Below are 13,668 nucleotides of genomic sequence, written 5' to 3'. Positions count from 1 at the left end.
CCGCGCTCATACTCCCCAGTTCCCTTCCCCCCCCTCAATACCCGGGAAGCTCCTTATACCCCGCTACTCTGTCACCCTACTTTTGAGGTATCTCCTGCTACCATGTCATCCCACTATCGAAAAAAATTAAAAAACAACAAATAGTCCTGCCGCACTTAGAGACTAACAAACCATGCAGAGGAGCTGTGGGCACAGCCCAGTTCTTCAGATGGATGGAGCAAGGGGTCCAGAGGTACAAATAAATAGCAGAAAAAGAGGTGATGGGGAAGGAAAGAGAAGGGGGAAAATTGTCATTTAGAGTGTCCTGCTAAACCAGGCTAACTTCCATGCAAGACACATTTCTCAATCAAATGTTTACAGCCAGGCCCTACGATAAAGCTGGATTTGCTCCAATCTCACAGACAGAGACAAACACCTACAGAGTCTCTATCAGGCATTCTTAAAACTGAAATACCCACCAGGGAAATGAAAAAACAGATTGACAGAGCCAGACAAGTACCCAGGCATCAGCTTCTTCAAGATAGACCCAACAAAGAAAACAAGACACCATTTAAACCATAGACCCCAACTTAAACCCCTCCAACGCATCATCAGCCATCTACAACCTATCCTGGAAAATGACCCCTCACTCTCACAGGCCTTGGGGGATAAGCCAGTCCTCAAATATAGACAACCCCCTAACCTCAAACAAATTCTCTCCCGTAACCACGCAGCACACCTCCATCATACTCATCCAGGAATGCACCCCTGCAATCAACTCCAGCGCCAGCTCTGTCCACACATCTATGCAAGCCAGCAGATCCAGAGATGTGATTATTCCCCTTTATTCAGCTCTAGTGAGGCCATATCTGGAGTATTGTGTCCAGTTCTGGACCCCCCACTACGAAAAGGATGTGGACGCATTGGAGAGGGTCCAGCGGAGGGCAACCAAAATGATTAGGGGGCCGGAGCATATGACCTATAAGGAGAGGCTGAGGGAGTTGGGTCTGTTTAGTCTGCAGAAGTGAAGAGTGAGGGGGGATTTGATAACAGCCTTCAACTTCCTGAAGGGAGGTTCCAAAGAGGATGGAGAGAGGCTGTTCTCATTAGTGACAGATGGCAGAACAAGGAGCAATGATCTCAAGTTATGGTGGGAGAGATCCAGGTTGGATATTAGGAAAAACTATTTCACTAGGAGAGTGGTGAAGTGCTGGAATGGCTTACCTAGGGAAGTAGTGGAGTCTCCATCCCTAGAGGTGTTTAAGTCTTGGCTTGACAAAGCCCTGGCTGGGTTGATTTAGTTGGGATTGGTCCTGTCTAGACCAGGGGGGTGGACTTGACCTTCTGAGGTCTCTTCCAGCTCTATGGTTCTATGATAAGCAACATCATCACAGGACCTAACCACATAAGCCACCACATCAGAGGCTCATACAACTGCACATCCACTAATGTGATTTGTGTCAGCAATGCCTGTCTGCCATGTACATTAGCCAAACTGGACAGTCTCTATGACAAAGGATTAATGGACACGAATCAGATACTCAAAATGGAAACACACAGAAAGCCGTTGGGGAACATTTTTTCCTGACCAGGCAGTCACTAATAGATCTCAAAGTGACCATCCTGTTACAAAGCAATTTAAAAAACCGCTGGAAAGAGAAGCTGCAGAAATCACCTTCATCTGCCACTTTGACACCTTTAACCAAGGTCTGAACAAAGATGTTACTTGGATGGGGCACTACATTCAACACCCTAATGACATTACAAGTTAAGTATTGGGCATTTATAGCCCACTCAATTAGCCTCATTTAGCACAGACACTCTAATTGATAATTCCCCCCCCCTTTCCTTTCCCTCCCCAGCCCCTCTTTTTCTGCTATTTATTTGTAACTCTGGACCAGTGTTCCCTCTAAAGTGCATGACCGCACACAAACAATTCTAACCCAACCCACCTCCTTCACAGAGCAGTACAGCAGCACTCACCTTCCTGCTGAATCTGGAAGGTGAGTGGTGTGGCTGCTCCCAGAACCGGGGCCCCCGTGGCAGGGTAGGCCCTGGGCTGTATTGGAGGGTGGCTGCTGCCAGAGCCAAGGCCACAAGGTGAGTGGGTTGCTGCTCTAGGGGTCAGAACCACAGGTGTGTTGCTGCGCTGGGGGTTAGAGCTCTGTGGGTCGATGGTTTGCTGCCTCCGGGGTTGGGGCCATGGCTGGGTGGATTACTGCTATCAAGGGCTGGGGCCATGGACAGGTGGGTTGTTACACCATCAGAGCTGCAGGCGGGTGGGTTGCTGCCACCGGGGGTCAGGGCTGTGGTCGTGTGGTGGCCAGGCTGGTGGCTGTTGCTGGGATACTTAGGCCCCAGTTCTGCCAGCACAGATTTCTTTGCTCACACAATCAGACTGATGTCCCTTTGCATGTTGGGACCTTCCTTAACCATAGGTCTGATGAAAATTTGTCACCTTTTTCTTACTCATCTGGAATTAGCCACTGCCAGAGGCAGGATGCCAGACTGGGTGAACCATTAATTTCTACCTCTTAAAAGGAAAATATCTGGGTTTTGCTGTGTTTTGTTTTAAACTAGATGAAAGGAGAAATAACAGAGAAAAAAATAGTGTAAAATGAGAGTGTTTTGGAAATGTCTTTATTTTAAATAAGGAAAGGAAAGAAAAAGTCCTGGTAGGTAAACAATCAATAGCAGCATATTTATAACATTGTGGTTTTTTTTATTTTAGCCATTCAATTTGTTTTTAAGTGAACAGTTCTGGGGAAAAGGCAGAGACTAATATTAAAAACAAATACTGAAGAGTTCTGTGCCTAAGCGAATATTTCTACACAATGAAGCTTTAGAGTTGCCTACTTGGTCCATGGACTCCCACCTTGCACCTGTGAAGTCTTGCGGCAATTGTCCCAAAAGAGTTTGGACGGACCCCATGAGATGATTGTCCCATGTTCTTTCCCTCCCCTGCCCTTGGCAGCTCTCAGGCATTTACCCCATGGAAACTCATGTAGTGAGAGAAATTCCAGAGTGATGCAAGGGATCAAATTGCCCTATCATGTTTTGGGGGGGAGCAGCCACACTCCCCCTGCTTGTGTTGAGGGATAATACTTAGGACTGGTCTCTGCGGGGTTTTTGTATTGCTGTCATCTTATTGGTTTAGAAACCAACAGAATTTAATCAGAGCAACCTTTCTAATGTGGACAACATTATAAACAGAGTAGAAGCAAGAAAAAAAGCCTTCTTGCCCTTGGCTTATGGTAGGTTTGCAAGCTCACAGTACCCACCTGCTTTCCACCCACCATTATCTTCTTGCTCCCCATTATCCAGCAGGGGCTGGGGAGAATGGGGTACAGATTTAAAATGGGGGAAGCCCTGGGAAATGCCTATTGTTCTCAACACCCCATTTCCAAGATGCAGCCTTAGGGATGGCCTAGGCATGGGCTTTTTGCACCAGTATAACTAACCAATTGGTAGGTAACCTGGGGAAACCCCTCATGCAGCTACATGTAATGTAAACCACTGTAATTCATGCTCAAACTGGGCCTGCTCCACACTAAAACGTTAGGTTGACCTAGGTTCCATCAAACACCAAAGCAATACATCCAGGAGCAACTGGGAGAAGCCACTTCCTCTCCAGCCCAGCCCAGGAGGCTGGGGCCACAAGAAAAAACCCCTGGTGGACACATTTGCCCTAAGTGGTGCCATGGGGTGGAGGACAGAGCTGCAGGCAATGCATCCAATGAAACTTAATTCCATGACAAACTATAATCAGGTGCCGGAGGGAGATCCCTGCAGTATTGCTGGCAAAGAGGGAGGAAGTCAGAGCTCTGAGACAACCCTTACACCGAGCCACCCTGAGAGGTCCAAACGGGTTCATCAAGGAGCTGGGACCAGAGGTTTTTACGGAGTCGGGTAGCTGATCGACATCAGCCTCATTTTCCCCTCCTCCCTTTCTCTTGTTTGTTTTGGAAACAGGCGCTTAAGGCGATTGCAAACAAAGAGGGGATGAGGGAAAGAGACGGGCAGGCTGCAAGCACACGGCGGGCTGCTGGCGGGCCTCAGGACGGCTGGGTCTGTGCTTATGCAGCACTTTCTGGGGGAAGCTCTGGGCTTTTCCCCCCTCTCGGAATCAAGGCCCTGCAAGGGGGCAGCCCCCCGCGGGGCCACGCTTCACCCAGCGCGCGCCAGGCGGCGGCGGCTCGAGCGGCGCGCGCTCCCGCTCCATGCTTTAGCAAGAGGCGCGCGGCGCAGAAGGGGAGACGCCCCGCCCAGCGGCAGGGGGCAGAGCCGGAACCCGGCAGGCCCGGGCCGGGGGTGGCTGCGGAGGGAGCGGGCCGCGAGGGGAGACTCCCCGCGGGGGTGGGGCGAGCGCCGCGGGGCGTGCTGGGGCGGCGCTGCGTAGAAACGACTGGAAGAAAGTTGCGGCGCAGCCAGTGCCCCTCCGCCACCTCCCACAGCAGCTCGGGAAATAGTCCCGCCGGCTCCTCCACTCGGGCGGCACGTGGCGCGGCTGCGCCTCCCCTCCGGCCCACTCACGCGGCGGTGACGCTGCACATCCTGGGGCGGGGCGGAAGCGGGGGAGGGGACGCCGCTGCCGTCTGCGCGCCGCGTCCTACGCCTGGCATGGCCTGGCCTCGCGCTCCCCCCCCCACTCCCGGCGGCTCCGTGCCTCAGTTTCCCCACGCGCCTCCCCCACAAGCTGCCCAGCCCGAGCCGGGTCTCTGAGCCCCCCGGGCGCACGCTCGCAGCCTCCCCTCCCCTCCGGCCGCGCCTGTGGGGAGCAGCCCCCGGGAGAGCCTGGGCTGCAAAGATCCCGGCAGGGCCCTTCACCGCCTGCACGCTGCCTGCTGCTTAAAGTGGGAACCGCGGGTGGGCCCCACGCTGCGTGCTGCGGCAGGGGGTGAGCTGGGAGGCAGGAACATCTCATACCTCTCAGAGCTCAACACAAGCGCGAGGGGCAGGGGGACAGTTGCATCGCACCCTGGGAAGCAGAGGGGGGCAGGAGAGTTAGCTTAATGCTGCAAAGCAGCTTGCCACCTGAATGGGACAGGAATGATGAATGTACAGGGGTCATGCCCCAGCCAGGTATCTGAAGCCAAGCACATAGCACACCCCCATCCTGATGCCTGTATTTACCCATGACACAGACTACTGGGTTGTCTGCTTCCTTAACAGCCCCTCAGTCCTTTATGGTGCTAAGGAAGAGCCGAACTCTCCATTACCCTTCTCCCTCTCACTGAGCCACGCTCCATGGCTGTGTCTAAACTGGTGTGATCTTGCGCAAAAGCGGCCACTCTTGTGCAAAAACTTGCTGCCCGTCTACACCAGCCGCGTGGTCAGTCTAGACTGAGCAGACCCCGTTTGTGCTGGCTCCAGGAGCCACCTGCCACTGCAGCTTTGCATTTTAAATATAGTAAGAGCTGCCAAGCTCTTACTACATTTAAAATGCAGAGACGCAGTGTCCCAGATCAGCATAAGCCCGGACTGCTTGGTCCCAGCTTGTGTTGAGTCCAGCAGCCCCTGTTCGTGGTGGCCACTCCTTTTTGCCATGAACATGAGTTGCTTGGCAGCAGCAGCCTCTGTCCATGGGACACCTGTGGAGAGGGGCTGGTTCACAGCAGCCTCCCCTATCTCCCTTCCTCCCATGCTGCCTCTGATGGAGGCAGCAGAGATGGGGCAGATGGCACTTCAGAGACAATGCTGTGGGGAACTGGATTTTGTTTTTCCCCACTTGCTGCCTCAGAGGCAGTGGGGTGGGGGGGATGAGCAGTTGATACTCCAGTGGACTACCGTATAAGCTTGTTTATTGGGTAGTCGACTACTCACTAACATCCCTAGGGGGCTCTCTCCTGTTATACAAACTAAACCTCAGCTGTTGGACTTTCTGTTATCTACTCCTCTTGAGAGAAGTGAGTGGCTGGTCTATGTTAGCAAACCTGTCCCAGGGCTCCATGAAACTTCACTTTTATAGTAATGTAATTAGGGATATACTTACACTTGGAACTGGGGGTATATCCTCTGAGGTAGGATATGTGCGCTAGCTTTGATGATGCCAGCAGTCTTAACAGAACTGTTGTCATGGCATTGGCAGTGGGATGGGTTAGCCCCTCGACTTATGGACCAAGAGTCCTGGGCAGGATTGTACTTGGGGCAGCGACTGTGTCCCACCATCTGTGCCACTGGGGAAGTGCATCTATTGTTAGAGCATTAGACTGGTCAAAGCTAATACACTTACATCTTTCTGAGTTGACAACACCCATAGTTTGAACCTTAAATCAGAAGAAAATTCAGTGTTGTTAAATAATGTAACCCTCTAGTATTAGCCCATGAAATCTGTTGTGAAAATATCGTTTATTCCAATATAAATGTTTTAGTAGTATAAAGTTCTGAAGATTTTATTAAATTGGTGCAAAAATAGAGAATAGACCAGCCCTTGATGTGTGACATTGGGGGTCTCCATTTGGGCCTAGAAAATCCACATGTCGAAGAGGACTTTGGAATTCTAGCCCTGCCTACACCAGGGTTTGGCTCAACTTAGCTTGTTCAGGGGGATGAATTTTTCACATTTCTAAGCAGCAATGAATAGGGCCTTTCTCCTCTTGAAACATCTGGGGCACAATACTGGGGGAGAAGTCAGCTGCTGCGTTCCCTACCTTCCCAGGGGTGGTGAAACTCTGGCTTTGGGCTTCTGCCCTGGTGTAGCAAGCTCTGGCCAAGGGGCTTTGGGTTCTAGCACTGGGTCCTGGCTATGTTGTAGCAGGCCTTGTTCTCCAGCCACTGTTTTGGGCTCTCCCCAGACCCCATACCTTGGGGATTTGGCCATAGGGCTTCCAGCTCTACCCTCCCACTGCCTCTTCCAGCAGCCAGCTCCAGTACCCCATATCTTCGCTGCCTTCCCTAACCCACATCCAGGGTTTAATTTGTTCCCAGGCTTGCCCGGGCTGAGTAAATCTGCTGTGAAAAGTGATACTCGCATGTTTGTTAATAAGACTTTTCACAGCAGATTTATGAGTAGCAATGAATATATAATTTGTACATGTATATGTGCATATTTATTTACTTTTCCTAAAGCTAATGAAGTCTTTTGAGGAAAAAACATATGAATGTGACCACAAAAATTTGTGACCCCTGACTTAGTGCCCCATCTCCATTATGACAGGTATTTGCATTAGGGGACACTAATAGTCGCTGTGTTGCCAGCCCAGTTCGAGTGTACATGAGCTAGTGGAAACACAATCAATGCCCCTGCAATTGGGTTGCCCTGGGGATCTCTGGGTGTTGCTCTGTCCCCCCACTCCTGCACACTGTCAATTGAGTAAAGGCATCTCCACTGTGGGTGGAGATGCCTTTACCCAGTGGCGCCTGACTACTGTGGATGATGTGGGTGCAATTGTGGGTGTCAGAAATCACAGAGAAGGATGTTTTCCTATCATCCCAGAAAATCATAATATATGGACTGAAGGTGACCCAGTGAGCTAAACTCTGTTATGTGACCACCTTACCTTGCTATCCATAGATTCATGTCCCATTTGTCCCTTAGTCTGCACATTCTTTTGTACGACTGATGGGACAGATTTTATTTGCCAATTGTGTTTAATCCCTTATGGGGCCTGGGACTGTTAGGCCCAGGACCATGCCTGAGGAATGTATTTTTAAAATTGAGCTGTAGAAGCCCTCCCAAACAATATCTATGAATATGGATATGATGTATATATTTGTAGTGTATATGGGCATATGTGTATGTAGTAAGATGAAGGCCTAAAACAGTGTTTCGCCACCTTTTTTTTTATAGAGTACCCTTTTTTTAAAAAAATTATATGTACCCCCAGTACCTACAGTTTTCAGGCACACAAAAATTTTCTACCATTGCAACACATTTGTTTAAACAGCTTAATCCTAGCCGGGCGAGCAATGAAATATTGGGTGTAAAAAGTACAAAAATAATAAAGTGCTGTAAAACTTAAAACAAAAATTAAGTTTCCTCCAAATATCAGTTGTGTTGATGTACCCCCCAGACTTCTCTCGAGTACCCCTAAAGGTACTCGTACCACTAGTTGAGAAACACTGGCCTAAAATATAAGCCCATGTAGGACAGGCCTGGTTTGAGGCCTGAGGCCTAGCTAACAATGAACAAAACATGGATAACATAAAGCAAAGCAAAGCTGTGAGCAAGCGGCAGGCCCCAGCTCATAGAACTTGGCACAAACAAGGCTGAGAGTGCAAAACACTAATTGGTAATAGGCCCAGGTGTAGAACAGTAATTGGTGCTAGGTACCAACTGTAAAACAGTAATTGGTACTCATCATAACTTGAAAGCACATGGCAACACCAGCTCATTAAAAAAATCTTGGTACCCACACTCCCCACAGATACAAACTCAGGTTCAGAAAAGGGTCTAAAATAACATCATACCAAATAAAAAAAATCTAATCAAACCACAAGATGCTGGGTAATGGGTGGTAACCTGACAACATCAAAGGGTAGTAACTTAACATCAGGGCTACGTCTACACTGGCATGATTTTCTGGAAATGCTTTTAACGGAAAACTTTTCTGTTAAAAGCATTTTCGGAAAAGCGCATCTAGATTGGCAGGACGCTTTTCCACAAAAGCACTTTTTGCGGAAAAGTGTCCGTGGCCAATCTAGACGTGCTTTTCCGCAAAAAAGCCCCGATCGCCATTTTCGCGATCGGGGCTTTTTTGCGGAAAACAAATCTCTGCTGTCTACACTGGCCCTTTTGCACAAAAGTTTTTTCGGAAAAAGACTTTTGCCCAAACGGGAGCAGCATAGTATTTCCGCAAAAACACTGACAATCTTACATGAGATCGTCAGTGCTTTTGTGGAAATTCAAGCGGCCAGTGTAGACAGCTGGCAAGTTATTCCGCAAAAGCGGCTGATTTTGCGGAAAAACTTGCCAGTCTAGACGCAGCCCAGGAGTGATGTGTAACTTGTTTGTACCTGTATATAAAGTGGTGTCTTGGGGGGACAGTTTTTGTCCAGATGGGGGGCAGTGGGAATTTCCTACTGGTTGAACTCAGGCCATTGTTACAAGAACATGTGTGTAGTGGTTCGGTAGAGTCTACTAACTATTACTGTACTTTGCTTAACAATAAACCTGACCAGGCACCTTCAATCCTTATCTAATTTGTGGTCTTTAGGGGCGCTCTCTTGGGGTCTGCTGAATAAGTCAATACGGCACACATCATTAAACACACAGTCAAGCAGCCTTTCGATTATCATAATTGACGGAGCCTGTCATAAATTCATCGGGAGGACCCCCCCCCCCGATTGACCGCAATGAATAGTATGTACGTGTACATATGACACAACCTTATAACTATTTAATTTCTAATTTGGTGTTGTGATTTGGCCCTTGTGGTACTGCAGATAGCAACATACTCCTATTAAAACCATTACAGTTATTACCTGTATTGTTATTGGTAGTGAGCTGAATGTTTTGAAATAGGACTGGAATAGGCATTGTTACAATGTGTCCCACAGAATTATGTATATAAAAAATAAAACAAATCTGGAGTAGTGACATTGCAAGTGAGGCCTTGATATATAATTGACTTGTAATTAATTACTACCCAATACTGTCTATTCATGTTATAGGTTATCTTTATTTCTGGTTGTCCCCCTCTGGGATAAGCTTTGCTGGGAAGGAAACAGGAATGGCTAGCTTCTCTGTTCCATTGGTTGCAGTGCCAGTAACTGACATACATCCAGTGTTTTTTTTGTTTTGTTTTTTTAATAGATGCTGTCTTCCAGATAAGATACTGAATGGACAGGGATGAATTTTTCAAATATTGTTATGTCAGGATTTAGTTTTGGTATCCAGATACTAAATAAGATTGTTTTGAGTGACATGTGCCTAAATTAGGATACAGTGTCACTGACCAAAATTATGACTGATACTGACAGGGGATTTGTTTACCCAATTTGTAGTTACTGTGTAACTATTTTTTTTTTTTGGTCTTAATGTTACTTGCTGCCATTCCTGTGCTGATTTTTTTTTTTAACCTGTGTTGGTTGAACAGTTTAGCAAAGTTTTGCAGATTGTAAATGGTATATAGCAATAATACAACGATACAGCAATACTACAGTTGGTTTTACATGGTAGCCAAGTTTAAGAACTAACAGTGATTTCTAGCTGATTGCCAATTTAATTGTCCATATATGGCAGATTGAGGTATATTTGACCAGTATCTTATTTATAAAGCACTTCATTTTTCTTTTCCTGACACTTGGGCATTTCTTCGCTATATACTGTTATCATCTGGTATCTTTGTGGTGTGATACCTTCTGGTGTCTTTGGTCTGTGGGATGCAAACTTAAACAGCTTAAATTGGTAAGCCTAATAAAGAGGTTTTTTTTTTTTTTTACATTTCTCTTGTTTTTAGTAACCTACACTTAATACACAGATTAATTTAGTTTGTTTATAATGTAATAGAGACCAAGTGTTTTATAACACAAGCCATACCTTTGCAATTGTTGTATAGACATTAATTTTTACTTGCGATGCATTACTAATATTTTATATTAGATGTCATGCTCACCTGCTAAAACAGATGCTCACAATCTTCCATGTGTATGTATGTTGCTTTCCCTTGCTGAACACTGTTTGAGCATAAGAGTTAGTAACATTTTTACCTAGCTTTTTAGAATTAATTTGCTTGTGATATTATTTCCACTTTTAACTGTTCAGAAGCACAAACGTTAACAACTACTACTTCTCTTTAACATAACATAATAAAGTGTATACAATTAAACCAAGTATACAATTAAACTAAAATACAATCGTAAATATAGGTCTATACAAATCCCTTGAGGATATTTAATCTTTCATGATGCTTTGTTGTGTTTGGGAGTCCAAAGTGGAAACCCATTGAAATAGATTAGCTTTATGCTGCATAAATGGTTATTTCAAAACATTATTACTATGCCATTTTTATAACTACATTTAAAAATAAAAACAAGTTTATAAAAATCCATGAAAGAAATTGACATTTTGTTAATATTACCTTAACCTTAATATGGAGGTTTCCCTTATAATTTTTATTTGAATTAAAAAATAAAACAAAATTGTGATTATTAAGAGATTTCTTTTTGTTTGCAGTTGCATTATTTATCAAGGCAAAAATATATGTACGCATATTTATAATTAAGATGTTTTTGAACTTTGCAGGAAAAATAGTATTAACAATGTGATTACACCTCAAATGTGATTGATAGTAAAATAGTGTGGTACCACATTGTTTTTCCAAAAAGGGTATAAAATTGGCTTTTTTGTTGCAACAAAATAAAAATAATAAAAAGTAGTCATGTGACACGACATACATGACATATAGGAAAACTTATAATAAAAAACAAATGGTGCCAGAATTCTATTCATAATTAATCAAAATGAGGCAAACAAAAATAAACATTTAAGTGAGCAAGCTTTTACATATTTAAAACTTTTAATAAAACATATTTGCCAAATGTGCTGCATTAATTTAGTAACATAAGGTGTTTTTTGTTACTTTAACTTTGTTTCAAAATTCTATTTGATAAAAAGAGGACATGTTTCAAATATTAGTTAGTGGTTAGGATTAGAAGCAGAGTCTGCATTTCTGTTTCTTAGCAACCATATCTTCAAGAAAGTTAGGAATAATACCAATTGTTGCATTCTTGAAGGGCTAAAGTAATTTATTGAATTTATTTAAAGGAAAGTTTTAACCTTGTTTTCTCTTTCCTGTTCTGGTTTTGTTTTCAATTGCTTTATCTTCTGGAGGGTTCTGTAAAAACTATAACTTTTAACACAGAAAGACAGTCAAAGTGAGGACAGGTGGGGGAAGGAGGATGAAGAGCAACTGAGGAAGACCAGAGCCAAGAGAGATTAACTCTCACAGTTGTTTTAAGGTACAGGCAGCAGCAGCAAATTTAGCAAACTGAGAATATAAAAGAAAACATACTGGTATGTAAAAATATTTGAGAAAGAAGGGTGTATTTTTGGCTAAGCGCAGAGTGTAGTTTCATGGGTCAAAACTGTTGGGAGCCCATAAACCAGGTTTTTATCCTGGCTCTGAGAGGAGAGTGGGGGTAGTTACCTGCTCTTGTAAAAACTGAGTTTGTTCTTGTCTATATGCCAAACGGATTGCAGGAAGTGCTCTAAAATGCTGCAGTTAACTTTGTTTGTTTGTTTGTTTGTTTGTTTGGGCAGCTCTATGTATTCATGCATCAATAAAATTCTTGTTATCCCGCTTAATCTTGGTTTCTCTCTCTACATATGAAAAATCTTTTTCTGTGGGACAACAGAGTGACATAATCACTTCACTTTGTGTCCACAGGAACAAACCCCACCCACTCCCAGCCTGGGCACTCCGGCCCTGGCCTGGCCAGCTCTCCCCTTCCCTCCCCAGCAACCAGAGGAGCTGGCTCGGCCTTGGCCCTCCTCCAGCAGGGGAGGGTTGTGAGACAGAGCAGGGCTGAGAGACCACAGTCTACATTGCCCTGGCCTCCCTCTGGCGGCTGGAGGGGGGCTGAGAGACTGCAGCTTTGTGGCAGCCTCCCTTTGAGACAACAGCATGGGATGGGGGAGTAGCACCACAGAGCCAGTGCTTGGGGGAACCGGTTTTTAAACCAGCTCCCCCCATTACTGGCTCCTGCTTGTCCCTCCCCCTGCTGCCTCTGATACAGAGGCAGCAAGGGGAGGAATGCATGCAGTTGACAAGATTGATACGGCTAGGCATGCATGTGCTCCTCCTGTGTGCTGTGTTGACTTTGCACAAGTAGTCAACACAGCAGACTCTGAGAGCCTCCAAAAACTACACAATCAGATAAAGATCAGAGGCATCAGGCCAGATTTATTGTCAAATGAAGTACTGTTGTCAGCAGACTCTACTGAACCACTACGTATATGTACCTCCTGACAATGGACCAGCTCAGTCATTCGGAGGTTCCACTGCCCCCAATGCTGGACAGAGATAGCTTCTCCAATACAGCTTTATACACAAGTACAAACAAGTTACACATCACTCCTGGGCTACGTCTACACTGGCCCCTTTTCCGAAAGGGGCATGTTAATTTCACAGGTCGTAATAGGGAAATCCGCGGGGGATTTAAATATCCCCCGCGGCATTTAAATAAAGATGTCCGCCGCTTTTTTCCGGCTTTTAGAAAAGCCGGAAAAGAGCGTCTACACTGGCCCCGATCCTCCGGAAAAAAAGCCCTTTTCCGGAGGATCTTATTCCTACTTCAAAGTAGGAATAAGATCCTCCGGAAAAGGGCTTTTTTTCCGGAGGATCGGGGCCAGTGTAGACGCTCTTTTCCGGCTTTTCTAAAAGCCGGAAAAAAGCGGCGGACATCTTTATTTAAATGCCGCGGGGGATATTTAAATCCCCCGCGGATTTCCCTATTACGACCTGTGAAATTAACATGCCCCTTTCGGAAAAGGGGCCAGTGTAGACGAGCCCCTGATGTGTCAGATTGCCAGCCTCTGATATTAGTTAACTATCACCTGGTGATTCGATCAAAACCTCTATCTGTCATGCTGCCAGTTTAGACCCTGTCCTGAATCTGGGTTGGTATGTCCCTGTTATCTTTGGGGAGTGTGTGGGTACAAGGTGTGTCTTAACAAGGCATTGTTACCATCCCTCTGGAATGTGCTTTAAACCTGTGCCCTGTACCAATTAAGTGTTTTACACTATC

The sequence above is a fragment of the Pelodiscus sinensis genome, chromosome 3 (assembly GCF_052426305.1).
Source record: "Pelodiscus sinensis isolate ZL-2025 chromosome 3, ASM5242630v1, whole genome shotgun sequence".
NCBI lineage: Eukaryota > Metazoa > Chordata > Testudines > Trionychidae > Pelodiscus > Pelodiscus sinensis.
The sequence above is the reverse complement of the archived record's forward strand: the minus strand, read 5'-3'. Positions refer to the sequence as shown.